Below are 26,448 nucleotides of genomic sequence, written 5' to 3' on the forward strand. Positions count from 1 at the left end.
TGAGACGTAGAGTTGCACGCAGCAGCTTGAGAATGGAAACTGTAACTCAATAAAGACTTTTATTTAATGATCGCTGGCTAGCGTGATCCTCTGTGAGCTAGGATCTGGAAGCAGCTCTGACAGTAAGCTCCATCTCAGAATTGTGGGCATCTACGTCCTCGCGGAGAGGAGAGAAAGCGGGTGCCTACTAGCGAGCTCACGAACGGCAGACAACATGACGGCCGAACAGCAGATAGTGGAACTCAGAGAAGCAGTGACACGACTGAATGCCGAGGCTCTTGCATCCAGGAAGAGAGAGGAGGACGCAGCTGCCGCCTACAGGGATCTCCAGGTCAGGTTGGAAGTGCTTACGAAGCAAGGGCAACTGACACCCAAACCGGAGGGGATTGGGTTGGGGAGACGAACAGGCGGTCTGGTCTCTCACTTCGATGGGAATTTGCAACAGTACCCCAACTTTAGAGCAGATGTAATGTGTGCACTGCAACTGCTGAACAAAGACTTTAGAGATGAGCAAGAGAAGGTGGGATTCATCATGTCCCATTTGCATGGAGATGCTAAAGCATGGCTGCGCAATTTGTGGAGAGATAAGGATCCGGCGCTCCAAAATGCGGATGCCTTTATTAAAGCGATGGATGGGTGCTTTTTATCAAGCATTGACGTGGATCTTGCTCGGCAGGAGATACATGGACTGAAGCAAGGGAGGGCCAGCGTAAGGCAGTACCATGCCCGCTTTTTCGCTTTGGTCAGTGCCCTGGAATGGGACAGAGATTCGGCTCCTGTAAGAGACCTGTTTTGGGAGGGATTGCACGGCTCGGTTAAAGATGAAATTGCGAGGGGGGAGAGACCCCGGACCACGCAGGAGATCGTTCAGAGGGCGCTGGCGGTGGGGGTGCGGCTGGAAGAACGTCCGTGGAGCAGGGACGAAGGGCGTGGAGGGTGCGAACCAGCCAGGGGCTCCTCCTTCCTTCCCAGAGAAGCAGCGCGTGCGCAATCCACGCCTCCGCCAGGAGGAGGAGCGGAACCTATGGAGGTCGGAGGTGCAAGGGCTCAGTCAGCAGCAAGAGCCCTAGCACCGGCAGCAGTGAAAGCGAAGCCTCCTAGAGGGAACAGGAAGTGTTACATCTGCGATGATCCACAGCATATGGCGAAAGAGTGTCCCCAGAGGCTCCACAAGCACACTGCAGCCTCAGCAATGGTAACTGCAGCAACGCAGCAAGGACAACCACAGCAGGGAAACGAAGGAGTCTGGTTGGAGGAAGAGGCACTGGGGCCCAACCAGACGTGTCAGTGAAGCAGGCCCCAGAGATTTTACAGCCCATGGACCCCCTCCCGCCCAAACCGGTAGTGAAGCTCACCGCGTCGCTCCAGCTGCCCAATGGAATCACCATGGACGTGCCAATCACCATTGACTCCGGAAGCAATGCGGACTTTATAGGGCAGGACTTTGTCGACCGGCACGCTATACAGTTGCTGCCTGCCACGCTGCCCCTGCAGGTTGTCACGGTGGATGGCAGGGAGCTGCTAGGGGGGCAAGTGGTGAAGCAGACGCCACCAATGGTGATGCGACTTGGGAATCACAGGGAAATCATCAGCTTCAATGTCACTCAACTATCGGACACGCCCATTGTATTGGGCATGAGTTGGCTGGACAAGCACAGCCCGACGCTGGCTTGGTACCAGAGGCAGCTGACCTTCGGCTCTTCCTTTTGCGCTGAACACTGCATCGTGCCCCGGCAGGAAGGAGAGGAAGAGGAGTCACAGCTGCAGCTAGGCACGCTGCAAGCGGTTCCCCACAAGTACGCAGAATTTTTGGAGGTTTTCTGCGAGAAGGAGGCAGACAGGCTACCCCCCCACAGACCATATGACTGCAAAATTGACCTGCTGCCGGGGGCGGCGCTGCCCAAAGGGAAGCTGTATTCCATGTCTGAGGACGAACTGCAGGAACTCAAAGAGTTCATAGATCATAATTTGGAGCGCGGTTTCATCCGAGAGTCCAAGGCAGCGGGGGGCAGTCCGGTATTCTTTGTTAAGAAGCGGGACACGCCCCAAAAAGGACTTGTAGTGGACTTTCGCATCTTGAACAGTGTGACCAAGCCATCGGACTTCCCCATGCCCCGAATCGACGACCTCCTCGCAAAGGTACGGAAGGGCAGAGTGTTCACCAAGTTGGACCTGCGAGGGGCATACAACCTCATTCGCATGCGGGAGGGAGATGAGTGGAAGACAGCCATGTTCACGCCCCTGGGCACCTACGAATATAGAGTTATGCCTTTTGGATTGCAAAATGGCTCCCACGTTTTTCAAGCTTTCATGCATCACGTGTTGGCGGGGCTCCTCTACAAGACGTGCGTCTGTTTCTTGGATGACATCCTGATCTTTTCGGAATCGCAGCAGGAGCATGACAGACACGTCAAGGAAGTGCTGAGCAGGCTACAGCAACATAGGCTTTACGCCAAGCTGGAGAAGTGCCAATTCGACGTGACCGAGGTGGATTTCCTGGGCTACAAGTTGTCTGATAAAGGGCTCGCCATGGACAGCGCCAAGGTCCGAGCAGTGTTGGATTGGAAAAGCCCACGCAACCGGAAGGAGGTCCAACGGTTTGTCGGCTTCGCGAACTTCTATCGCAAGTTTATCAAAGGCTTTGCGATGCAGACAGCGGCCATCACGGACACGCTCAGCTCCAAGAAAAAGAAGTTCATCTGGACAGAGCAGGCGGAGCAGTCCTTTCAGGCACTCAAGCGTCTCTTCGCGTCGGAAGAGCAGCTGCTTCATGTCAACCCCAGCAGGCCGATGAGGGTGGAGACAGACGCTTCGGACAGAGCCGTGGGAGCAGTCCTGCTGCAGAAAGACCCGCAGGGGGTTTGGAGGCCGGGAGCGTTTTACTCAAGGAAGCTCAGCAAGTCCGAACAGAACTACACCATCTGGGACAGGGAGTTGCTGGCCATTCATGCAGCGTTCAAAGCGTGGAGGCACTTCCTGATCGGCGCCAAGCACACGGTGCAGGTCTGCACGGACCACAAGAATCTAGAGCACTGGCGCACGGCACAGTTCCTGAACCAGAGGCAGATACGTTGGGCTGAGTTCTTTGCGAATTTCGACTTCCGAATAGAGTATGTCCCGGGGGACACCAACATCATGGCGGATGCTCTCTCCCGTAAGCCACAGTATCTGGAGGAGGCAACGCCAGCGGCCGCCATGCACATCTTCGCACCGACAGTGTGGGCGTGCGCGGCGGCGACAGTTGACCTGGATGCGGTGCGACGAGCGTTGCAGGATGACTCCTTCGCGCAAGCAAAGATGGCAGAGGTGCACAGGGGCACGGCAGCGACCGACGAGTTCCAGCTGCGAGATGGTTTGCTCATCCGTAAAGGGGCCATCTACGTGCCGGGAGACGAACTTCGCGCCAAGGTACTGCAGCAGCTGCACGACGCGCCCACTGCCGGGCACTTTGGCAAGGAGAAGACGGTGGAATTAGTAGCCAGAGACTTCTGGTGGCCCGGAATGAGAGGGGAAGTCGCGGACTACGTGGCGAGGTGTGACACCTGCCAGAGGTCCAAACCAGTGCACAGACCGCCGGCCGGACTGCTGGAACCGCTGCAAACTCCGTTCGAGCCATGGGAGAGAGTGGCCCTGGACTTTGTCACGGATCTGCCCAGCTCGAGGGGCAAGACGGCTGTGCTGGTGGTGGTGGATTTGTTCTCCAAGATGGCACATTTCATTCCGTGTGCGAAGGTGGCCACGGCGGAACAAACCGCCAAACTGTTCATAGACCACGTGTTCAAGGTTCACGGTCTGCCGCGGTCTATTCTGTCCGACCGAGGGCGACAGTTCATCTCAAACTTCTGGCAGAGGCTGATGGGCTTCCTGAACGTCAAGATCAACCTGGCGTCGGCTAGACACCCGCAGACCAACGGGCAAGCGGAGCGGGTCAATGCCATCATGCAGCAGTACCTGAGATGTTATGCGAATCAACAGCCTGCGACGTGGGTGGATTACCTGCCTCTCGCCGAGTTCGCCTACAACAACACGAAGCACGTGTCCACGGGGGTCACGCCGTTCTTCGCCAACAACGGGAGGCACCCTAGAACCTTCCCGGGACTGGAAAGAATGGGGGAGGGGGAGCCGCAGACAGCAGATGCGTTCGCGTCGGAGTTGCAGGAGGTCCACGATCAGCTGCGGCGGCACCTGGAGCTGGCTAAACACGCATACAAGGTACAAGCGGACAAACACAGAAGGGTTGGCGAAGAGATCCATGTGGGAGACTGGGTCTGGTTAGCAGCCCACGCAGTGCCGGCCAGGTCGTTGGCGAAGAAGAAACTAGGGCATAAACAACTGGGGCCCTACCAAGTCGACGAACAGGTCAACCCGGTGGCTTTCAGGCTGGCTCTTCCGGAGGGTTCCAGAATGCATCCGGTGTTCCACAGATCGGTGCTCACTCCCTACAAGGCACCTCACAGGTTTCAGGAACCAGGAACGGCACCGGGTCCGCTCCGAGAGAGAACCGGGCAAGGGGGAGTGGCACAGGAGGAGCGCATCAACGAAGTCACGGAGATTTTGGACTCCAGATGGGGGGAAGAGGGGGTAGAATACCTTCTCGCCAAGGAGGGCACCCCGGCCAGTGCCAACAGCTGGGTGCCGGGCTACGCTTTAGACGAACCTCTGCTCAAAGAAGAGTTTCATGCCCTCTTCCCACATAGGCCAATGCCAGCAGACTTTTTCGACGACTGGCTTTTCACGCCCACGCTTTCAGCCAGCACGTTCCGGGGGTTCGACTCGGACGAGGAACCGACACGAGACGCCCGTTCCCCAGAGGGGTCACCCTCGGGATCTGCTTCAGAACCCTCGTATTGGTGGGATGATCGACCAGAGGAGCAGTTCCGCAGAAGGTGGCTGGAGGGTCCAGGACGAGCAACGTCTCCAGAAGGCAACGAGGGAGAGACGGACATGGACGTTTTCGGGGACGACCCGGGTTTCGAGCACGGCGGCACAGAGATGGAAGCGGAGGTGACCGTCGTCAACGAGAGCAGGGAGGAAGAACCGGAAGACTTCGGATGGCGGCCCGCCACGGGAAGCGAACTGTATCCGACATTCGTCCCCCTGACACGGCAGCACCCAGATCCCGCACCGGAAGGAGGGGAGGGGGGAAGAGGGGGCTTCGAGGGGGGGATGGATGTCAGGGGTTCAGGAGCAGAGGCAAGGGCAAGGGAGGAAACAGAGAGCGAGGGAGAGGAGGCAGAAGAAAAGATGAGTGATGACGACGACCCGAGATCTCCGAGTCTTTCCAGTGAATCAGAAGATTCACAGAAAGGAGCACCAGTGGCCAGGGCAAGGGGGGAGCCTAGGGGGACACCCCAGGAAGATAGAGCCAGAGGGGACTCAGAGGGGAGCAGTTGGAAATCAGGACCAGCGTCACCGCCAGAGAGCAGGGAAGAGGAAGGGCGCCAGGGATCAAGCGCTGGCAGCTCACAACAGGGGGGAGGGCACGAGTCAGGAGTGGCCACACCTCCATCGGGGAGCGAAGAAACGGTCAGACGGAAGGTGGAAGGTTGGGCGCGCGTGCCAAGTTCAAATGCACAGGAAGGTGGCGCAGTAGGCAGCCCGGAAAGGGAGCCAGGTCCTAAAGCCCGCCGAAAGGAGGGAGAAGAGTCAGGGGGGTCAGCGTCAGAGGAATCCCGGAAGGAAGAGACCCCGGGGGGCAGAGGGACCCAGAGAAGAACAGTCAGGCGGAAAAGGTGGAGCAAGGCTAGGATATTAAGTTGGTGTACAAGGGGCGGAGACTCAGATGGAGCTTCGCCGATCTAACCATGAGACGTAGAGTTGCACGCAGCAGCTTGAGAATGGAAACTGTAACTCAATAAAGACTTTTATTTAATGATCGCTGGCTAGCGTGATCCTCTGTGAGCTAGGATCTGGAAGCAGCTCTGACAGTTGGATTTGGAAGGGTTTAACAATGCTTTTGGATGGCATGCATATTTGTGGTATGACAAGGTTAAAGCAAATAAGGCCTTTAAGAACCATATTGTCAGAAAATCACTGTTTAATGTCTGGACAAAATATAAAGACTTGCTGGAAAATAAAACCCCAAGGTGGCTTTCACCTTTGGAAGCTAAGGCCCGAAAAAGACCCAATATGGAGGCCAAATGGCCAAAATATTGGGAAATTCTAGAAAAAGATGGAGACAATTGGAAACTGCAGAGTTTGGAGAAAATGAAGGATAAAGTGCGAGACTGGTTACATTACGCTCAGATTAAAGAAGTTTTTAAAAATGACAAGAAATTAGGGTTCCAGGTGGAGAAATCGAAAATAGAAACAGAATTGTTAGAACCTAAGAGTAAGGTACTTTCAAGGATGTATAACTTGCTGTTAAAATGGAACACACAAGACGAAATGGTTAAATCGGCTATGATAAGGTGGGCGCAGGACATTGGGCATAACATTATGTTTGAGGACTGGGAAAGGTTGTGGAGTACTGGATTGAAATTTACTGCATGTAACGCTTTGAAAGAAAATGTAATGAAAATGATATATAGATGGTATATGACCCCAGTCAAACTTGCAAAAATTTACCACCTGACTGACAATAAGTGTTGGAAATGTAAAGAGTGTGAAGGAACATTCTTCCACCTCTGGTGGACTTGCCCTAAAGTGAAGGCGTTCTGGGAAATGATTTATAATGAACTGAAAAAGGTATTTAAATATACCTTCACTAAGAAACCAGAGGCCTTTCTTTTGGGTATTGTCGGCCAAGGGGTGGTAAAGAAGGACCAGACATTTTTTATGTATGCAACAACAGCAGCAAGGATACTACTCGCAAAGCATTGGAAAGCTCAAGATCTACCCACACTGGAAGAATGGCAGATGCAACTGATAGACTACATGGAACTGGCCGAGATGACCGGCAGAATTCGAGACCTGGGAGAAGAGAGGACTGAGGAGGATTGGAAGAAATTTAAGAACTATTTACAAAAACATTGCAATTTGAGTGAATGCTAAACAGGATGCTAGATCAATATAACTGAGCACCACTAAACTTAGATGACTTTAAGAAAATAAGTGAGATTGAGAAAATATAACTCTTTTTGAGAAGTAGAAGATTATGAAGCATAGAAGGGATATAAGAATGCAAATAAGATAATAAATTGCTGACAAAATGCTATAACGATGAAAGTGGGAGCGGGAGATGTGAGGAAGTCCAAAGAAAATGTGAAATTATGTTAAGATATATGTTACATTGTTTATTATGTTTATTTCTATTGTAAAACCCAATAAATTTCTATTAAAAAAAAGGAAAGGGGGCCCAGGAAGAATGGAATCAAAACGGTCACCATTCTCTGCCTCTCTCTCATTCTCTATCACACAAATGCCACATGCATCCCAAATCAGCAAGTGTCTTGCAAAATACTTAAGTCAGTTCCGAACATCCTGCACACTTCACAACCACAACGAAAGGATAATTAAATGCCATCAAAATTGTGATGTTATGTGATATTATGACAAATATAGCTCACACAGTTCTAGTGTTCATGCTCACAGAATTATAGAATGGGAGAGTTGGAACGGACCCCAAGGGTCATTTAGCCCAAGCCCCTGCAAATGCAGGAATTGCTTCTTCACACAGTGCATAGTCAAAGTATGCAGCTCACCACCACTTCCTGTGTTAAAAGGGGTGTAAGGGAGAAGATGCAGAATTTTAAGAGGCAATTCAAATCATTCAGAGGTGCTCAGAGGTTCAGAGGCATTTGTATTTAGCGGGAAAGGAGGGGCTTTAAAAGTTGGTATTCTTTTCACAGGCATCTTCTAGAGCTGAAAGGGTATTAAAGGAAGGTTTTGCACACAAACAAAAAGAGGTTAAACACACCTTTGAAAGCTCTTGTAAAAGTTGGATAAATGTCTAAAACACTTCTTCCTAATTAGAAAGTACATCTGGCTCATAGGGATCAGTTTGTGCTATATCCAATTCAACCCACCTGTCGGCATTAGCAGCCTAAAAGTGTTCAAAGAGAGCAGCAAGGTGTGAGCGAAGAAAACAAGCTGCCCTCTCTGCTGAAGAGCCTGTCCTGAGGTTCTAGTTCCCATTCCACTTGCTGCAAGTCCAAAGGTGAACCCATGGCATACGGGTTCATAGCTGCATGCACTTTATGATCTAAGAAGGCAGAGGACCTTCTCAGTAGTGGCACCCACCCTGTGGAATGCCCTTCTATCAGATATCAAGGAGATAAGTCTTATACAATCTTTAGAAGACATCTGAAGGCAGTCCTCTATAGGGAAGTTTTTAATGTTTAATGTTTAATTATGTTTTTGTATACAGGACTGCCTTCAAATGTCTTCTAAAGGTTGTATAATTAATTATCTCCTTGATATCTGAAAGAAGGGCGTTCCACAGGGTGGGTGCCATGGACTGCAAGAAGATCAAACCTATCCATTCTTAAGGAAATCAGCCCTGAGTGCTCAATGGAAGGACAGATCCTGAAGCTGAGGCTCCAGTTCTTTGGCCACCTCATGAGAAGAGAAGACTCCTTGGAAAAGACCCTGATGTTGGGAAAGATGGAGGGCACAAGGAGAAGGGGACGACAGAGAACGAGATGGTTGGATAGTGTTCTCGAAGCTACAAACATGAGTTTGACCAAACTGCAGGAGGCAGTGGGATACAGGAGTGCCTGGCGTTCTCTGGTCCATGGGGTCACGAAAAGTCGGAAACGACTAAACAACAACAAATGTTTTCGTATATGCTTGAAGCCTCCCAGAGTGGCTAGAGCAACCCATTCAGAACTGGGGGTAGAAATAATAACATGCTCATCTTCATCATGATCATCATCACCGTCATCACTGGAACCTGCTAGATCAGGCCAATGGCCAACAGTGGACAACCATATCCCCCAATAGGAAACTCACAAACAGGACCTGAGCACAAGATCCCTCTTCCTTCCTGTGGCTTCCAGCAACTGACATTCAGAAGCATTTACTGCCTCTGAACATAGAGGCAGGGCAGAGCCATCTTGGCTAATAGCCAATGATAGCCATATCCTCTATGAGTTGTAAGAACTTAAAAAAATACTGCTAGATAAAAAGATCCTGTAGCTCAGCTATTGAATGGAGATGTTGTAAACCATTCCTCGAAGACCCTCTGTCTTGCCACTTTCAATTGTTGCCATCTTAGGGAGAAAAGTAGCTGCATTAGTAAGATCATTGGCTCCATTCGTCTGCAACTGCCTTCCCCAACCTGATGTCTTCCATAAATTGTTGGTCTCCAACTCCCAATATCCCTGATCACTGGCCAGGTTGGTGGGAACTCATGGGAGTTGGAGTCGAACAGTATCTGGAGAACAGCAGTTTGGAAAAGGCTGCTCTACACCATGGGTAGGAAAACGAAGGCCCGGGAACCAGATTTGGCCCAATTGTCTTCTAAATCTGGCCTGCAGACGGTCTGGGAATCAGCATGTTTTTACATGAGTAGAATGTATCCTTTTATTTAAATGCATCCCTGGGTTATTTGTGGGGCCTGCCTGGTGTTTTTACATGAGTAGAATGTGTGCTTTTTAAAAAAAATGCATCTCTGGGTTATTTGTGGGGCATAGGAATTCATTCATTATTATTTTTTTCCAAAATATAGTCCAGCCCCCCACAAGGTCTGAGGGACAGTGGACCGGCCCCCTGCTGAAAAAGTTTGCTGACCCCTGCCACTGATTAGTAGAGCAGGAATCCCTGGAATGGTCATTCTGAAGATGCAATGCCATCACCAAAAATGCCCCATCTCTGGCCGATTGAAAAAGCACCTGGTGGACTTCCGGGTTGGTGCCATCGCCGAATGGCGGACTCCCTCCGAGCTCCGGAGGGAGTCTGCTCGGCAGGGGCTGGGTCCTACCGCGCCAGCGACGCGGGGACCCTTAAAAACCACGGGCACGGAGCCCGTGGACATGGGTGACTCGGCTGGCACCGTTAGCGCCCTCCCGACTCGTGAAGGAGCCTTTTTAAAGGCTACGGATCGGGTGCCGGGGAGTAGCGTAGTGCTGTGAGTCCTCTGCTTTCCCTGCCGAGCGAAGCCGCATGCCATTCGACGGAGAGCGCTGACTTCTTCTATTGAAAATTTGGACTATCAACAACAACCCGTGAGTAATTCGGAAACCGGGTTTAAAAGGAGAAAAAAAAGATTATTTTTTTTTCGGATTTGGCACGAGCGGGGGGGATCCAAAAAGGAAGTCAGCCCCCTCCCATCGTAAACATTCTAAAACAAGGACTGGGTAACCAAGGTCGAGAGAGAAGCGTATTTCTGACAAAAATTAATAATTCCACGATGGGAAATTACAAGAACTGTGCTGGAGGAGAAGAGTGGAGGGTGAGAAGGAAAATGTAACCCCCCCTGGGAACCGGGGCGATTTGCGAGAGAGCCTGGTGAAGAGAGACGGAGACTTTGACAGCTGTCAAAGTAGCTGTCAAAGTTGGAGAATTTAAAGAGGACTTTGCCATGAGGACTTTGCTAGTTAATTTTGTTACAATTTGCTATAATTTGGATATAAACTGTCGAAAATAAGGAACAACAATCGGACTTTTGGATCAGAGGAAACAAAGTTATCACAATCCCCCTAGAGGGGTTTCGGGACATTACAAGAACGGTCGTAAGTGGAAAAATACTCTTGGAATTGTACAGGACTTGTTATCTCCTGGGAAAGCTGCAAAACTGAAACAGTATTTTGTCTACAGGGGTGTTTATATTAAAGGAGACAATAGAATTTTCTATTGAAGAAAGGAAGGGACTGGATGTAAGTTTTTGTTCCTGAACAACAATAACCCCTGTAGAGGTACCAAATTTCTGAATTAGAACGTTTTAGCAGCGGAACAGGACAAGAAACCTGAGAAAGTGAGAAAAAAAGAACAAAGGACTGACTACGACATGGAAAGAACAATGGGGGGAGCCTTAAAGACCAAGGAAGCTAAAGGCCCTTTGGGGCCGTTTTTAGATTGGATGCTTGAAGTTAAATATCATAAAAATAAATAAATTAAAAAACTGGCAAGGTGGAACTGGGGAAAATCTGATTATGGATCTAAGATTTCCAGGCGGACAACAGACAAACTGATGGACATGGGGAATTCAAACCGGGGAAGGGGGGGGAGATTTAGAATCCAAAGGCTGTGTAACTACTTTTTGAATCTTTTTATATTTTTTATTTTTTCTATCTTTATATAGCTTTTTGTATATCATCTTATTTTGACTGGACGTGTTTATTAAAAAAAGGGAATTCGTGGAAGGAAACTGGGGCGGACCTCGGGGAAAAAATCTTTTTTTCTTTCTGTTAATGATGAGGGATGGTGGAATGATTGTATAATTTAAATTTGAATAGTGGGTTAAACAAATTAAGTTTTAAATTGGGAGTGAGAGCTTGTAGAACCAAATTAATGAAAGGGGAATGCGGTAGGGAGGGGGATGGGGGAGTCCCAGAAAGTTGGTAATGAAAGTAAGGTTTCAAATGTATTTTATTTTTATTTATTTTTTTGGTATTTTTATCTTTTGTATCTTGGAAACTTTAATAAATATGATTTAAAAAAAAAAAAGAAAAAGCACCTGGTGCAGGGATCATCTCTGGGATTGTCCAAAGATCTAGGTCCATTCTGGACAGAAGCAGCCTAGGTTTCCTGCTTGAAACCCTTGAAGCTGTCAGTACTGTTATAGAAGGGGGGAGGGTTATTGGGTTGTCTCTGCTTTTATTTTTATAATGTATTTTGTGTTTTCTGTATTGTAATTTTATGTTGTAAACTGCCCTGAGATCCATGGGTATAAGGTGATATAAAAAAGAAAGAAAGAAAGAAAGAAAGAAAGAAAGGGCTGTCTCCCACTGATTCCCCACCTACCACTTTTAGTGGAGAAAGGGCATGGGGGAGGCTCTGCATTACCCTTTCCCGTCTGTCATTTGGAAGCTTCATCAGTCAGTCAGTTGGTTTAGTCCGTCAATTGATTGATTGCTTCTGGCTGGTGTAGATTCAGGTCTTCAAAACCAGCCTACCAATATGCATGGTTGGAAGGCAGGGGAGAACATTCCCATATCGTCTCCAGTGGTAAAACGGGTTGGGCTGCGCCTGCCTCGGGTAAGCCCAAAGCTGATCTCTGATCCCGGTGCCTCTACCAATTGTGGTACAATAGATATGTTGGGAATCTGAATACGTGCAGCTACTCACACAGAGTCAATTAAGGTTTGGCAGACAGCCAGAAGGCAATCTGAAGGAATAAGTCTGCCTGGTGCTACAGAGGCATGGAGACAGCTCCATGATTGGTCAAGCTCTCTCAAGGGAGTGATAATTAATGGCCTACTAACTGGAATAGTTCAGTGTTCTGTGTATCAGTGTAGGAGTTGGAGGTTGGGAGCTGTGAGTCGTGTATGAGAGAGCAAGCTAAAGATCCATATTTTGTTCCTGTATATAAAGGTAAAGGTACCCCTGCCCGTCAGGGCCAGTCGTGACCGACTCTAGGGTTGCGCGCTCATCTCGCTCAAGAGGCCGGGAGCCGGCGCTGTCCGAAGACACTTTCGGGTCATGTGGCCAGCATGACAAAGCTGCATCTGGCGAGCCAGCACCAGCGCCGCACACGGAAACGCCGTTTACCTTCCCGCTATAAAGCGGTCCCTATTTATCTACTTGCACTTAGGGGTGCTTTCGAACTGCTAGGTTGGCAGGAGCTGGGACCGAACAACGGGAGCTCACCCCATCGCGGGGATTTGAACCGCCAACCTTACAATCAGCAAGTCCTAGGCACTGAGGTTTTACCCACAGCGCCACCCGCGTCCCGTTCCTGTATATAGTCCACTGTATATAATAAACACCTACTACAAGTTCCTGGTTCCTGCTTCATCTATCCTGTCTGCAGCCAAATTGCCAATTGCTTCCGTGGATTCTGCGTTTACTTTGCTAGGTCTGGCTAAGGTCCTGCAACTAGTCAGAAAGTTGCGAAACACCAATAGGTTTTGCCAATAGGATATTGATCAGAAAGAGGGCATACTGGTGGTGGCACCACACCTTTGGAATGCCCAGCTCAGTGGAGATTAAAAACTGCTCCACCAAAAGTATTTGCTTCCATGCAAGGATACACACAGACCAGCACTGAAACCTCCCAAAAAGGTCTCCATGAATGTAAAGCACTAGGCAGATAGAAGGGAGAGAGGCAGAGGAAATGGGTGCAATTCTGTTACTGATTCCTCAAGCTGCTAGACAGAACAACTTGACCCAGTCTCTCTTTCAATTTCCAGTCACAACAATGACAGGAAGACTGTGGCTTTGCTGCAATCTGAGCAGAAAACAAAATAACTAAAATAAAATGGGGGAGAATTGGTTCTCCCCCATAGCACCCTCCCCCAACTCCTTTCTCTATGCTTCTGAAATTTTACAGGGAACTTGACTAGATTTCTTTTCTTTCTTTCTTTTTATTAAAGATTTTCTTGTTTTACAGAAGTATGTGTAATGTCTCTCGTATTTTTTCCATGTAACATTTTTACAAATCAGTTTCATTTGTTGAGACATTTGGGGGGGAAGGGGGGAGATGGGGGGATGTCACATTCAGGCAAATTGCGCACAAAGAAGAGCAATAAATCATTCTTTTAAACACTCAAACTTTAACGGTACTTAGTACAAAAAGAAAATGCATCTCTTTGACTGAAATTTTGCAGGCTCTGCCCCCTCTGAACAGACTGCTGTGCTGGAAAATTTCATCCAATTCTGCAAAAATACACACAAAAAATGAAAGGCTTCTCTTGATTTCCACCTTGCAGTAAATGAGGAAGACATCCAAGTTTTTGCCCCTGTCACCTGACTCAGGAAAGTGAGTTTGGAGGTAAATATCTTATCTGTGCACAACCCTATAGTTTTCTCTTATGCTTTTCATATATTGAAAATTGTTGATTTCATTATTAATTGGGGGAGGGATGTTTTGCTTTATGTATGCTGCTTTCAGCCCTATCTGAGAAAAGGCAGGGGTACAAAAATGTAAATAGATTAAAACAAATGGGCAGGCATGATTTTTGGATTTTGGAATATTGTAACTTTCCTATGCAATCTATATTAGGTTATTTTTGCTCTGTTTAGAATACTGAATACACTTTATAGTGCAAGAAATATATCAAGAAAATTAAATAATATTGTGCTGTTGGCCCAATGAAATTAATGGAGATGGCTGGTTGGTTGGTTGGTTGGTTGGTTAGTTAGTTAATAGTTAGTTGGTTGGTTGGTTGGTTGGTTAGTTAGTTAATAGTTAGTTGGTTGGTTGGTTGGTTGGTTGGTTAGTTAGTTAGTTACCGTATTTTTCGCCCCATAGGGCGCACCGCCCCATAGGACGCACCTAGGTTTTTTTTTTGGGGGGGGGGAAATAAAGAAAAAAAATTTATTTCCCCCCCAGGCGTGGGGCTGGCGCGGGGGAAGCCCGAGCTTCCCCCGACCCCAGCCCCTAGAACAGCCTGCTATCCGCAAGCCTAGGGAGCCCGGCACGAATTTGCGCCAGTCTCCCCAGGCTTGCGTAGAGGTATGCGAAGCTGGGCGCGCTCTTCAGCGCGTCCCAGGCTTCAGAATACAGGCAGCTCTGCGCAGCCGTCAGGAGGGCTCCGGAGGGCTCCACAGAGCTGGGTGAAGCCCGGGGCTGCAGGCACCTCCGAGCAGCAGTCGGGAGCCCAGTGCGACTTCACGCCGGGCTCCGGAGGGCTGCGCGGAGCTGCGCGGAGCCCGGGGCTGCAGGCAGCTCCGCGCAGCAGTCGGGAGCCCAGCGCGACTTCACGCCGGGCTCCGGAGGGCTTCGTGGAGCTGGGCGAAGCCCGGGGCTGCAGTCACCTCCGCGCAGCCGTCGGGAGCCCAGCGCAACTCTGGAGGGCTGCGCGGAGCTGGGCGAAGCCCAGGACTGCAGGCACCTCCGCACAGCCATCGGGAGCACAGCACGACTTCGCGCAGGGCTCCCGAGGGCTGCACAGAGCTTCCTGAAGCCTGGAGAGCAAGAGGGGTCGGTACGCACCGACCCCTCTCGCTCTCCAGGCTTCAGCGAAAGCCTGCATTCGCCCCATAGGACGCACACACATTTCCCCTTCATTTTTGGAGGGGAAAAAGTGCGTCCTATAGGGCGAAAAATACGGTAGTTAGTTAATTGGTTGGTTGGTTGGTTGGTTGGTTAGTAAGTTAGTTAATTTATTAATTAATTAATGGAGATTGGGCCTACTCTAGGTAGAACTTCCTTGGCTACAATCCTTTGTGTTTGATTTCCTATATCAGTCATACTATCACAAGTATGTGGGTGGCTTCTTCTCATGAGCTTGTAATGAGGACTGCCAATCTGGATAGCTTTAACAGAGGATTAGACAAATTCAGGGGTGCCATGGGGGGGTAGATAAGCCCTGCCCTCTGTAATTGATCACATGACACAGTGTACACACACCTTTTGAATGACAATGGCTATCAACTTGGGGGGAGGGGCTCAAATATTTTATTGGGGGAGTGAAGCCCCCTAAGCCCCTAGGAGTTGGCTCCTATTGATAAATTCATGGAAGATAATATTAATTATTATTATAATTATGATAATTATTTATTATTATTTATTATTATCATATTATACCCCGCCTATCTGGCTGGGTTTCCCCAGCCACTCTTGGCAGCTCCCAACAGAATAATAATAAATAATAATAATACTAATACTACTACTAATAATAATAATAAAGTGACAAAACATCAAACATTAAAAACTTCCCTAAACAGAGCTGCCCTCAGATGTCTTCTAAAAGTCAGATAGTTGTTTATTTCCTTGACAACTGTTGGGAGAGCATTCCACAGGACAACATTCCACAGGAGGGCATTCCAAGAAGGCCCTCTGCCTGGTTCCCTGTAGCTTCACTTATTGCAGTGAGGGAACCACCAGAAGGCCCTTGGAGCTGGACCTCAGTGTCCAGGCAAAACAACGGGGGGGGGGGGAATATGCTCCTTCAAGTATACCGGGCTGAGGCCATTTAATAATAATAATAATAATAATAATAATAATAATAATAATAATAAATTTTATTTATACCTCACCTTCCCTAGCCAAGGCCGGGCTCAGGGCAGCTAACAACCAATAATAAAAACAAGTTGAATGAATACAACTTAAAAACAAGATTAAAATACAACATTAAAACGTTAAAATGCAGCCTCATCACAGGAGGTGAAAGGAAAAAAGAAAGAGGGGGAGGGAATCAAATTGACTCGAAGCAAAAGGCCAGGCGGAACAACTCTGTCTTACAGGCCCTGTTTAGGGCTTTAAAGGTCAGCACCAACACTTTATGGGACGTGGGTCGTGCTGTGGTCTAAACCAGAGCCTAGGGCTTGCCGATTGGAAGGTCAGTGGTTCGAATCCCTGTGCCAGGGTGAGCTCCCATTGCTCGGTCCCTGCTCCTGCCCACCTAGCAGTTCGAAAGCATGTCAAAGTGCAAGTAAATAAATAGGTACCGCACCAGGAAGGTAAACAGCGTTTCCGTGCACTTCTCTGGTTTCGCCAAAAGTGGCTTAGTCATGCTGGCCACATGACCCGGAAAAACTGTCTGTGGACAAACATCAGCTCCCTCAGCCAGTAAAGCGAGATGAGCCGCAACCCGCGAGTCATTCACGACTGGACTTAACTGTCAGGGGTCCTTTACCTTTACCTTTTACCAACACTTTGAATTGTACTCAGAAACGTAGTGGGAGCCAATGAAGGTATTTCAGGACCGGTGGCATATGATCTCGGCAGTCACTCCCAGTCACCAGTCTAGCTGCCACATTCTGAATTAGTTGTAGTTTCCAGGTCACATTCAAAGGTAGAAGAGAGTGCATTGCAGTAGTCCAAGTGGGAGATAACTAGAGCATTCACCACTCTGGCGAGACAGTCCGCAGGCAGATAGGGTCTCAGCCTGTGTACCAGATAGACAGATAGACAGCTGCCCTGGACACAGAATTGACCTGTGCCTCCATGGACAGCTGTGAGTCCAAAATGATTTCCAGGCTGCGCACCTGGTCCTTCAGGGACACTGTTACCCCATTCAGAGCCAGGGAATCCCCCAAATCTGTCCACCCCCTGTCCCCCCAAAACAGTACTTCTGTCTTGTCAGGATTTAACCTCAATCTGTTAGCCACCATCCATCTTCCAACTGCCTCCAGACACTCACACAGGACCTTCATCACCTTCACTGGTTCTGATTTAGAAGAGAGATGGAGCTGGGTATCATCCGCATACTGATGAACACCCAGCCCAAACCCCCTTATGATCTCTCTCAGCGGCTTCATATAGATGTTAAAAAGCAAGGGGGGAAGGACAGAACCCTGAAGCACCCCACAAGTGAGAGTCCAGGGGTCTAAACACTCATCCCCCCAAAACCACTTTCTGGACACAGCCCAGGAGGAAGGAGCAGAACCACTGTATAACAGTGCCCCCAGCTTCCAGCTCCTCTAGAAGGATGTCATGGTCAATTGTATCAAAGGCCACTGAGAAATCCAGCAGAACTAGGAAACAGCTTTCACCTTTGTCCCTAGCCTGCCAGAGATCATCAACCAGCACCACCAAGGCGGTTTCAGTCCCATGATGAGGCCTGAATCCGGATTGGAAGGGATCCAAATGGTCTGCATCTTCCAGGTGTGCGTTGAGTTGTTCAGCAACCACCCACTCAATCACCTTGCCCAAGAATGGAAGATTTGAGACTGGGCAATAGTTGGCCATACTGGCCGGGTCCAAAGATGGTTTTTTAAGAAGCAATTTAAATTTCGCCTCTTTCAGTGGGTCTGAGAAGGCTCCCTCACAGAGGGAAGCATTCACCACCCCGCAGAGCTCATCGCCCAGCCCTTCCCAGCTTGCTTTTATTAAGATAAAGCTGGCAATGCATACTAGCCACAATGGCTATGCACTACATCTAGAAACAGGGGCAACATGTCTCTGAATCCCACTTGCTGGAAATCACAGGTGCTGGGAATGCTGTTGTGCTCACAGCTTCCTTTTTCCCAGTGGGATCTGGTTTAGTCCCTGTGAGGACAGGATGAGAGCCTCTAGTCCGATCTGCTGGGCTCCTGCTATGATAAACAGAAGCAGACCTTCCCAAATCTAGAGAGAGCGTATTTCAGAGTTGTGAGAGATTGCAGACAAACATAACTATGCATGAGCGCTAGTTAGTGCATGAAGGGGTTAACAGCAGAGTTCTGTTCCTAGACTCAGCTAGGTCATGGCCCCTCACCCCCACAAGGGAGGAAGTGAAGTGTCTTCTATTTCCTTTCCTCATGTAACCAAGTAGGATGGGCATGTCTGAACTTGCTCCAAAGTTCAGACTGCATGTTTGAAACTTTATGCTGTATTTTAAACCCAATCTATCTTTGTGCTCCTTGCTGCTGCATGGAATAACGGATGAACCAGACCTTTGGATTTAGTAAGAAAATAATTTTAAACTTACTTAACAGTGTATGGTCTGTTTATTGCTAGAGGGGTAGAGAGGAGGGGCAAGCATCTTAAGGCAGACTAAATGGGATATGCAAAAGGGTTTAACAACCTATATTCCACACTATGCGGCTGCTGTTAACTCTGAGAGTGTTTTTAAATCTGGAGGCTCTCTCCCACTGAAGAGTGTGCAAATCCCCATTTTTTAATCTAGACACCCAGCTGATTTTTTTGTTAATTACCCACCCATGGGTCAGATCTATATTTCCACCTCTTTTGGACCCAGACCCCCTCTTTCACTTGATCTCCCCACCCAAACGGGTTCAAACCACTAACAGCCATCATTGCTTTGACAGGCAAATGTAGAACGTTCCTTACTCACAGCTTCATCCATGCAGCCCCTGCTTTGGGACTAAGGATCTGCAGATTGAGAGTGTCACCTAACAATGGAATTAGGGCTAGAGCAAAGCATCTGATCTTTCCTCCTAAAACCTGCCAGCCCTAAGAGAAGGCTTGGGAGTTGCCTCCTTCTCTCTGCAGCTCCTGTAAGTATCACCACAGTTCCTGCAACTTGTTTTGTCTGTTGTCCATCCCTCTGTCCCCAAAGGTCTCTTGCAGGAAGCTGTCTTATGCCCATCCAGTTCAGTATTGTCAACAACAGCAGCCTTTTGTTTGCCAGATGCTTTGGACTACAGCTGCTATAAGTCCCAACCAGCACAGCTTACTATCTTTAAGATAATAATCCACTGTCCTTGATTGCCATGTTGCTGAGCTAGACAGACCTAGAACAGCAGCTCCGACGTGCATTTGAGTTAGTCATACCTGCGTCTTTGGAAAAATGTCCAAGGAGAAGAAAAGCATGTGCTATCCAGTGGCTCCACACATTGCCAAACTCAGTGCTATAGCATCACACAACCACAGAAAAGCCAGCATATTTTGCCTCCACTTACCCCAAGCAGTCTACCCCCATTACCACCATTGCACCCTTTGTTGATCCAATCTGTGTGGCCCAGTGTAAAAATCACCCAGGGCTGCAGAGCTCAGCACATCTGCCAGGAAGGATCAGAAGCGCCTGAGACCCTGAAATTGGAGCCACCTGGACATGCCCTGGCTGGCTGGCTGGATTCCACAGGGATGGACTTTCAGGAGAAATCTGATCATTCCAGGGATTCCTAGCTATAGAAACTGCAGTCAGCTCAAGCACCTTTTCCAGAAAGCAACCTGGACTGTCTTCTTGCAGATGGGTGACTAACAACCATGGAGAATTGCTGCCTACAAGTCAGTTTGATCAAAGTCTAGCCAGGGAGCAAATCAAAAGCATATTTCCTTACCAGGAATCTGTGAAGAAAGACATGGTTTGCAGATCCTTCCTTCCTATGGGGCAGTCGTTCAGTGGCAGAGCATCTGCTTTGCATGCAGAAGGAAGGACTGCAGTTCAATCTCTGCCAGCTCCAGGTAGGATCCAGGGAAAATCCCTGCCTTAAACCCCATAGAAATCCAGGGTTTCAGGCAGAGGACATTCCCAGCCCCATCTGGAGCTGTCAGGGATTGAACTGGAGAGCTTCTGTGTGCAAAGCAGGTGCTCTAGCACTGAGCTATGGCCCCTCTCCCATAATACTTATACTGTTAAAGATGTTAAAGCTGTTAAAGATTATGAAGGGCAACATGCTTTCAACACTTGAAAGACCATTATTTATTTGCCTTAACCCTGAACACCAGAGACTCTCTGAAATTTTGGTCAAGTCATTTTCCCAGTAGCCTGTCTCAAAAAGCAGGCACAGGGAAGCTCAGGCCTGGAGGATTGTTCCCCAGGCTTGGCCCTTCCTCAGGCCCATCCCCTCCCCTGCTTCTGGCTGGCCGGAATGTCCCCTTGAGCTCTGATCATGCCTGGATGGATAATATTTATTTATTGCATTTATATCCCACTTTTTTCCTCCTAGGTGGCCTCCCCATTTTATCCTCATAACAACCATGCGAGGTAGGTTAGGCTGAGAGAAGCAAGGACTGGTCCAAGGTCACTCAGTGAGCTTCATGGTCAAGGGGGAGAATTTGAACCCTGGTCTCCTGGATCCTGGTCCAATACTCTAACCACTACACAACACTGCTTCTTATCACATTAATAAATAGGGGAGGGTGTTTATGTTTAGGAACCTTTGGCTTTTGAGTGGTTACCTAGTGGAGTCACCCTTTTTTTCCTATGGGCCCCACCACCACTGCTGGCATGCAGCCCTTTGGAGGGTGCCCTTTGGAAGGTGCCCATTGGGCTAAAAAAGGCTTCCGACTCCTTCTTTAAAGGGCTTTCTATCTAACCCTGAGCAAAGCACATCTCCACATGCCCTACACCACGGTGGGTCCTTTCTGAAAAACAAGGAAAGCAGAGTAGGATCTCTTGAAGGAGACTCATAGGGTAGGACTCAAACTAATGGCTTCAAGTTACAAGAGAGGAGATTCTGAGTAAACATCAGAAAGACCTTCTGGTCAACAGCTGAACGATCTCCCTCAAGGAAGGAGAGGCTGTGGACTCTCCTTCCTTGGGGGGTTTTAATCAGAGGTTGGATGCTTTAGTTGAGATTCCTGCATTGCACCTAGTAAGGTGACCCTGGGGTCCCTTCCAACTCTACAATTCTATTATTCTAAGTCAATGTAATGCTGTTAACATTCTCTCCAGTTTCTGTCTCAATAGGAGCAATGAGACAACTACGGAAAAAGTAGAAGCACAGAGTTGTAGAGTTGGAGGGAATCATAGGGGTCATCTAGTCCAACCCCCTGCAATGCAGGAATCTTTTGCCCAACATGGGGCTCCAACCCACAACTGTGAGATTTAGAGTCTCATGTTCTCATTTATTCCAACCCCCTGCAATGCAGTAATTACTGTATACTGTGCTTAAAATGAAATACGCCACTCAAAGCACAATGCCCATGAAATGACTTCACCCGCCACCCCCCTACCCACTTGGCTTCCTCCTTCAGGGTCATGGCCTCTTTGCCCCCTTGCCTTTCACATACATATACACAGGTACATGCACCTAGATGAAGCTTTTCCCACCATTGCACCTCCATACCAGGAATAGCTTCACCTTTCAGTTTCTGACTTATGCAGCTGTTTGAAGCACAAGGGACCTCTTTTGCTCTCTCCATAAAATGGTTACAAATTTTCAGATTCTTAGTTTTCCTCACACCATGGATTTCCTGGTAGGGCCTTCTCCACACAAATCCACGGCCGTTTCCCTCTGCTGAGAGCTCTCTGTGTGAGTGGCATTAAGCGAAAGAAAGGAAAGGAATGAGGAATTTGGATCTCACAGTGTTCAGCTGTCAGGATCACAGTCGTTCAATGCCGGATTTTCTCCAGCACTTGCATCCAGCAAACCAAAATTCAGACACTCCCGATCAGCAGATTCAAACTCATTCAGACATGCCTTGCTATGATTAAATTCTCATGCACCAATGGATATGCTGAATATATGAATATATATGACTGCTTTGCTAGCAGTCTCTATAGCATTTCAGAGCTCAAAGACTAAATTTCTGCATTTCCTATCAATGAGTAAGTAAACACCACCATTACAGTCCCCCCATTTGATTTCTTTAAAAGGAAACATTCCTTCATCCCACCAAGTTGGGCTTCTGGGATTTTTATTTTTATTTTATTTTCATAAAATTTAAACATAGCTTGATTGTAAAACAACAACCTCAAAACAGTTTCCAAAAAAAGACAACTTAAAAATATCAGTGAAAAGAACAATATTAACAACAATAATTTAAGACTTCCAAAAAGTTAAAGCAATGTTAACACTAAAAGCAGATTAAAACTTGCATCAGGATTTATTTCATTTTCACACTTTAGATCTTGCTCTCTCCATCTTTGTCAGTTCCTAGATTATGTATTTATTGCATTTCTATCCTTCTCCTCCCCCCCAAGGAACTCCTCATTTAATCTCCACAACAACCCTGTGAGGTAGGTTAGGACTGAGAGAGTTCAGTGTGGCTGACCTTCAAGGTCACCCAGTGAGCTCCAAGGCAATTTGAACCCTGGTGGCACTCTAAGCAACTACACCACACTGGCACTCTTCTCAAAACGTCTTGGTTCCAGAAGGGGCCTCAATGCCACCTTTGCAAAAACAATCAATATTCAGAAAACGAATTTTCCATCCCTACCTAACAGGATGCTCCTAGTTTCATCAGTGCCTGGCAGCTCACTTCTGATGAATGGATAATTCAGAGAATCAATAAATGAACATTCCTGCCCACTTAAATCATGTCTTGCTCAACATATATGATCCTATGGTGTGCGCACACACAGCCATATGCTGAAGGGATCAGCTCCAGCCATTTGATGGCCCCTCGTGTTCCTCCAGGCCTTCTTCATACCTGGCTAAAAATAGCCCCTCACACCCAGCAAGCAGCACACTGAAAGAAAGACATTTTGTATCCCAAAGCAGCCCCCTGCCCAATTAATCCCCTTCCCAATCACTCCCCAAGAACCCACTCCCCAATTTCCTCCCCAACCAAACAAGCCCAGGGATTGTCTACCTTCTCTATTTTCAGCACTGCCAGCAACAGGAGGGGGACAGTTTCTACACAAAGAGCCTCCCAGGCTCTAGGAGCAGCTACAGGTTCCTACCAAGCACAGGAAAAGCGGAGAGGAGGAGGGCAGAGGCTAAGAAGGAGGCCCCTCCCTTCCCTCCCACCGCAGATGAGAGCCAGCAGCTGAGTCGAGGGGACAGGTCATGGCTATAAATATGCCCAGGCATCAGGACCAGGGGATGGCTGAGTGACAGGGCCAGGAAGAGCCAGCCAGCCAGCTGACTGAGCCAAGCCCTTGCTCTCCTCCCCTCTGAGCACATCTCAAGGGTCAGCTTGATCCTCCAGGCCCGCACACAGCGAGCCCTTGCTCAAGCACCAAAAACAAGGATGACTCACTAGCGCAAGCCTAAAGCACATGAGGAAAGCCTCATTAAACAGAATGGAGTTCACTCATGAGTAAGCATGCAGATAATGAGACATATGCAAACATACACAAGAGCACCACAAACCGACCCTCTACTATAGCTTATTGTACTTTCAAGAGTTTCCTTGTCCAAACTTATGATGGCCTAGCTAATGGAACATACTACTAAACCTTAGGTTATGTAAATACAATCCTGGTTACAACACACACAATGTAATAGGCTGTTTTTGACTATGTAACTTCTATTTCAAACACAATTCAACATATAATATCTCACAAAGTGTAATTCCGTAGACCAACACATCATGCAAACAGAACATATCAAGAGAAATAAAAGTCCAATGAATGGTCAGGAGATAAAGTCCATTCGGTTCCTAAAGTGGCATATTGGCAATAACCACAATATGGTATGCTTATTTTATGATGTTCCACGTGTCGCTGCTTTGAGGAGTCTAACATGCATTGTATGTAGATATCAGATCAGATGGAAAACTTGAAGGTATGGCACAACAAGGATTCTGGGATAATACCTTGTTTCGCCCAACCGGGCTTCGTCAGCCATGTATACTCTAAATTAAACAAACATGATGTACCTACAAACTATGCAACATAACATACAAATTACCGTATTTTTCACCCTATAGGACGCACTTTTCCCCCTCCAAAAATGAAGGGGAAATGTGTGTGCGTCCTATGGGGCGAATGCAGGCTTTCACTGAAGCCTGGAGAGCGAGAGGGGTCGGTGCGCACCGACCCCTCTCGCTCTCCAGGCTTCAGGAAGCTATCCGCAAGCCTTGGGAGCCCTTGGGAGTTCCCGCTGGGCTCCCAAGGCTTGCGGACAGTAGCCTGCAGCCCAAAACCCGGGGAGTGCTACTCAGCGCGCCCCAGGCTTCGGGCCTCGGGCAGCTCTCCGCAAGCCTGGGGAGCCCGGCGGGAGTTCCGTTGCTTGGTCCCAGCTCCTGCCCACCTAGCAGTTAAAAAGCACATCAAAGTGCAAGTAGATAAATAGGTACCGCTCCTGCGGGAAGGTAAACGGCGTTTCCGTGCGCTGCTCTGGTTCACCAGAAGTGGCTTAGTCATGCTGGCCCCATGACCCGGAAGCTGTACGCCGGCTCCCTTGGCCAATAAAGCGAGATGAGCGCCGCAATCCCAGAGTCAGTCACGACTGGACCTAATGGTCAGGGGTCCCTTTACCTTTACCTTTACCAGAAAGAGACCATGACACGAAGACATTTACTATTGATATTTGTGAAGTAATGTCCAGTGTGCATTGGCCCCTAAGGATTAACACCTTCCCCAAATTATGTAAAAACCATAAAATCATATGGAAGGGGGATGTGTCATTACATTCCAGCCAACTATCACAATATCGTTACTCATCTTCTCAGGTTCAATAATTTGTACTTTGAATATCTGCTCTAGAAATACGATCGTATCACAACAAAAGTACTACCTTCTGGGGAGATGTGAAACACAAAAGGCATTGCTCTGCGCTGCAGGGGGCAGGGTGGGGAGAGGAGAGGAGAGAAGGTGACAACTGCAAAAATCCCACCCCACCCCCAAAAAACCCCTCAAAGGAAGCCAAGGTTCCCTGGAGCCAGTCCTACCTGGCAGCTCCAGGGGGTCCCAAGGCAGACCCTGCGCCCTAAAGGGCCAATGCAGGCGCCTGCCTTTGGACCTCGTTGGGGCTGGGGCAGGGCAAGGGGAAAGAGGTTTTTGAAGAGAGTCCCCGCGGACAGGGAGGAGATCGAAGGAAGCCCAGTGCCAGGGCTCCGCGCTCGGTGGGTAGGCGGTCCCTGCTTCGAGCCCCGGCGGCGAGGGATGGGACCTTAGGCAGAAATCGCCGCGGGCACCATATTAGGAGAGGGAAATAGCCAACGGAAGTGCCTCCATGTTGGAAGAGGGCACAAAGCACCGCCAGCGCCATTTTATGAGAGGGAAATAGCCAGCAGAAGTGCCTCCATGTTGGAAGAGGGCACAAAGCGCCACCAGCGCCATTTTAGGAGAGGGAAATGATCCCAGGGCAGCAATTGCTCTGTTTCCAGTCAATAAAAATTGATTGCAATGTGTGCTTCATGGCATAGCTTGCAGATGCAGTAGAGGCCTCAATCCTCTGTGGATGTTATCTCCTAGGATGTGGACAGGCTGCTTGGATGAGTGAAACCAACCACCTGTCTCCTTGATCTTTGCCCATCCTGGTTTATAAAAGCTAGCCGGGAAGGGCTAGGTGATGGGCTTCGCGGGGTGGTGAATGCTTCCCTCTGTGAGGGAGCCTTCCCAGACCCGCTGAAAGAGGCAGTTATCAAACCGCTTCTTAAAAAACCATCTTTATTTTTTTTTAATACACTAATAAAACAAAAAAGATAAAACAAAAGAACAAAAAGGAAAAGAAGAACATTACATAACAAAAAACACCGACAAATTAAACATACAATAACTAAATAACACGACTGTCAGAGCTGCTTCCAGATCCTAGCTCACAGAGGATCACGCTAGCCAGCGATCATTAAATAAAAGTCTTTATTGAGTTACAGTTTCCATTCTCAAGCTGCTGCGTGCAACTCTACGTCTCATGGTTAGATCGGCGAAGCTCCATCTGAGTCTCCGCCCCTTGTACACCAACTTAATATCCTAGCCTTGCTCCACCTTTTCCGCCTGACTGTTCTTCTCTGGGTCCCTCTGCCCCCCGGGGTCTCTTCCTTCCGGGATTCCTCTGACGCTGACGCTGACCCCCCTGACTCTTCTCCCTCCTTTCGGCGGGCTTTAGGACCTGGCTCCCTTTCCGGGCTGCCTACTGCGCCACCTTCCTGTGCATTTGAACTTGGCACGCGCGCCCAACCTTCCACCTTCCGTCTGACCGTTTCTTCGCTCCCCGATGGAGGTGTGGCCACTCCTGACTCGTGCCCTCCCCCCTGTTGTGAGCTGCCAGCGCTTGATCCCTGGCGCCCTTCCTCTTCCCTGCTCTCTGGCGGTGACGCTGGTCCTGATTTCCAACTGCTCCCCTCTGAGTCCCCTCTGGCTCTATCTTCCTGGGGTGTCCCCCTAGGCTCCCCCCTTGCCCTGGCCACTGGTGCTCCTTTCTGTGAATCTTCTGATTCACTGGAAAGACTCGGAGATC

At 48.6% G+C, this 26,448-nt stretch overlaps 1 protein-coding gene across 1 annotated transcript in view; it reads right to left on the minus strand.

Moving 5' to 3' along the window:
- MYO18B (myosin XVIIIB) overlaps positions 1 to 23,912 on the minus strand; it is a 300,711-nt gene extending 276,799 nt beyond the window's left edge. Inside the window, exons 1-2 of the mRNA XM_080986568.1 lie at positions 23,333 to 23,912; positions 22,913 to 23,297 (exon numbers count right to left, since the gene is read on the minus strand). The gene's annotated coding sequence lies outside the window, so the exon portion shown is untranslated. The remainder of the gene's footprint in view (positions 1 to 22,912; positions 23,298 to 23,332) is intronic.
- Positions 23,913 to 26,448: the final 2,536 nt, after the last annotated feature.

Source organism: Podarcis pityusensis, assembly GCF_964106645.2.
Source record: "Podarcis pityusensis genome assembly, chromosome: 16".
NCBI classification, from domain to species: Eukaryota; Metazoa; Chordata; class Lepidosauria; order Squamata; family Lacertidae; genus Podarcis; species Podarcis pityusensis.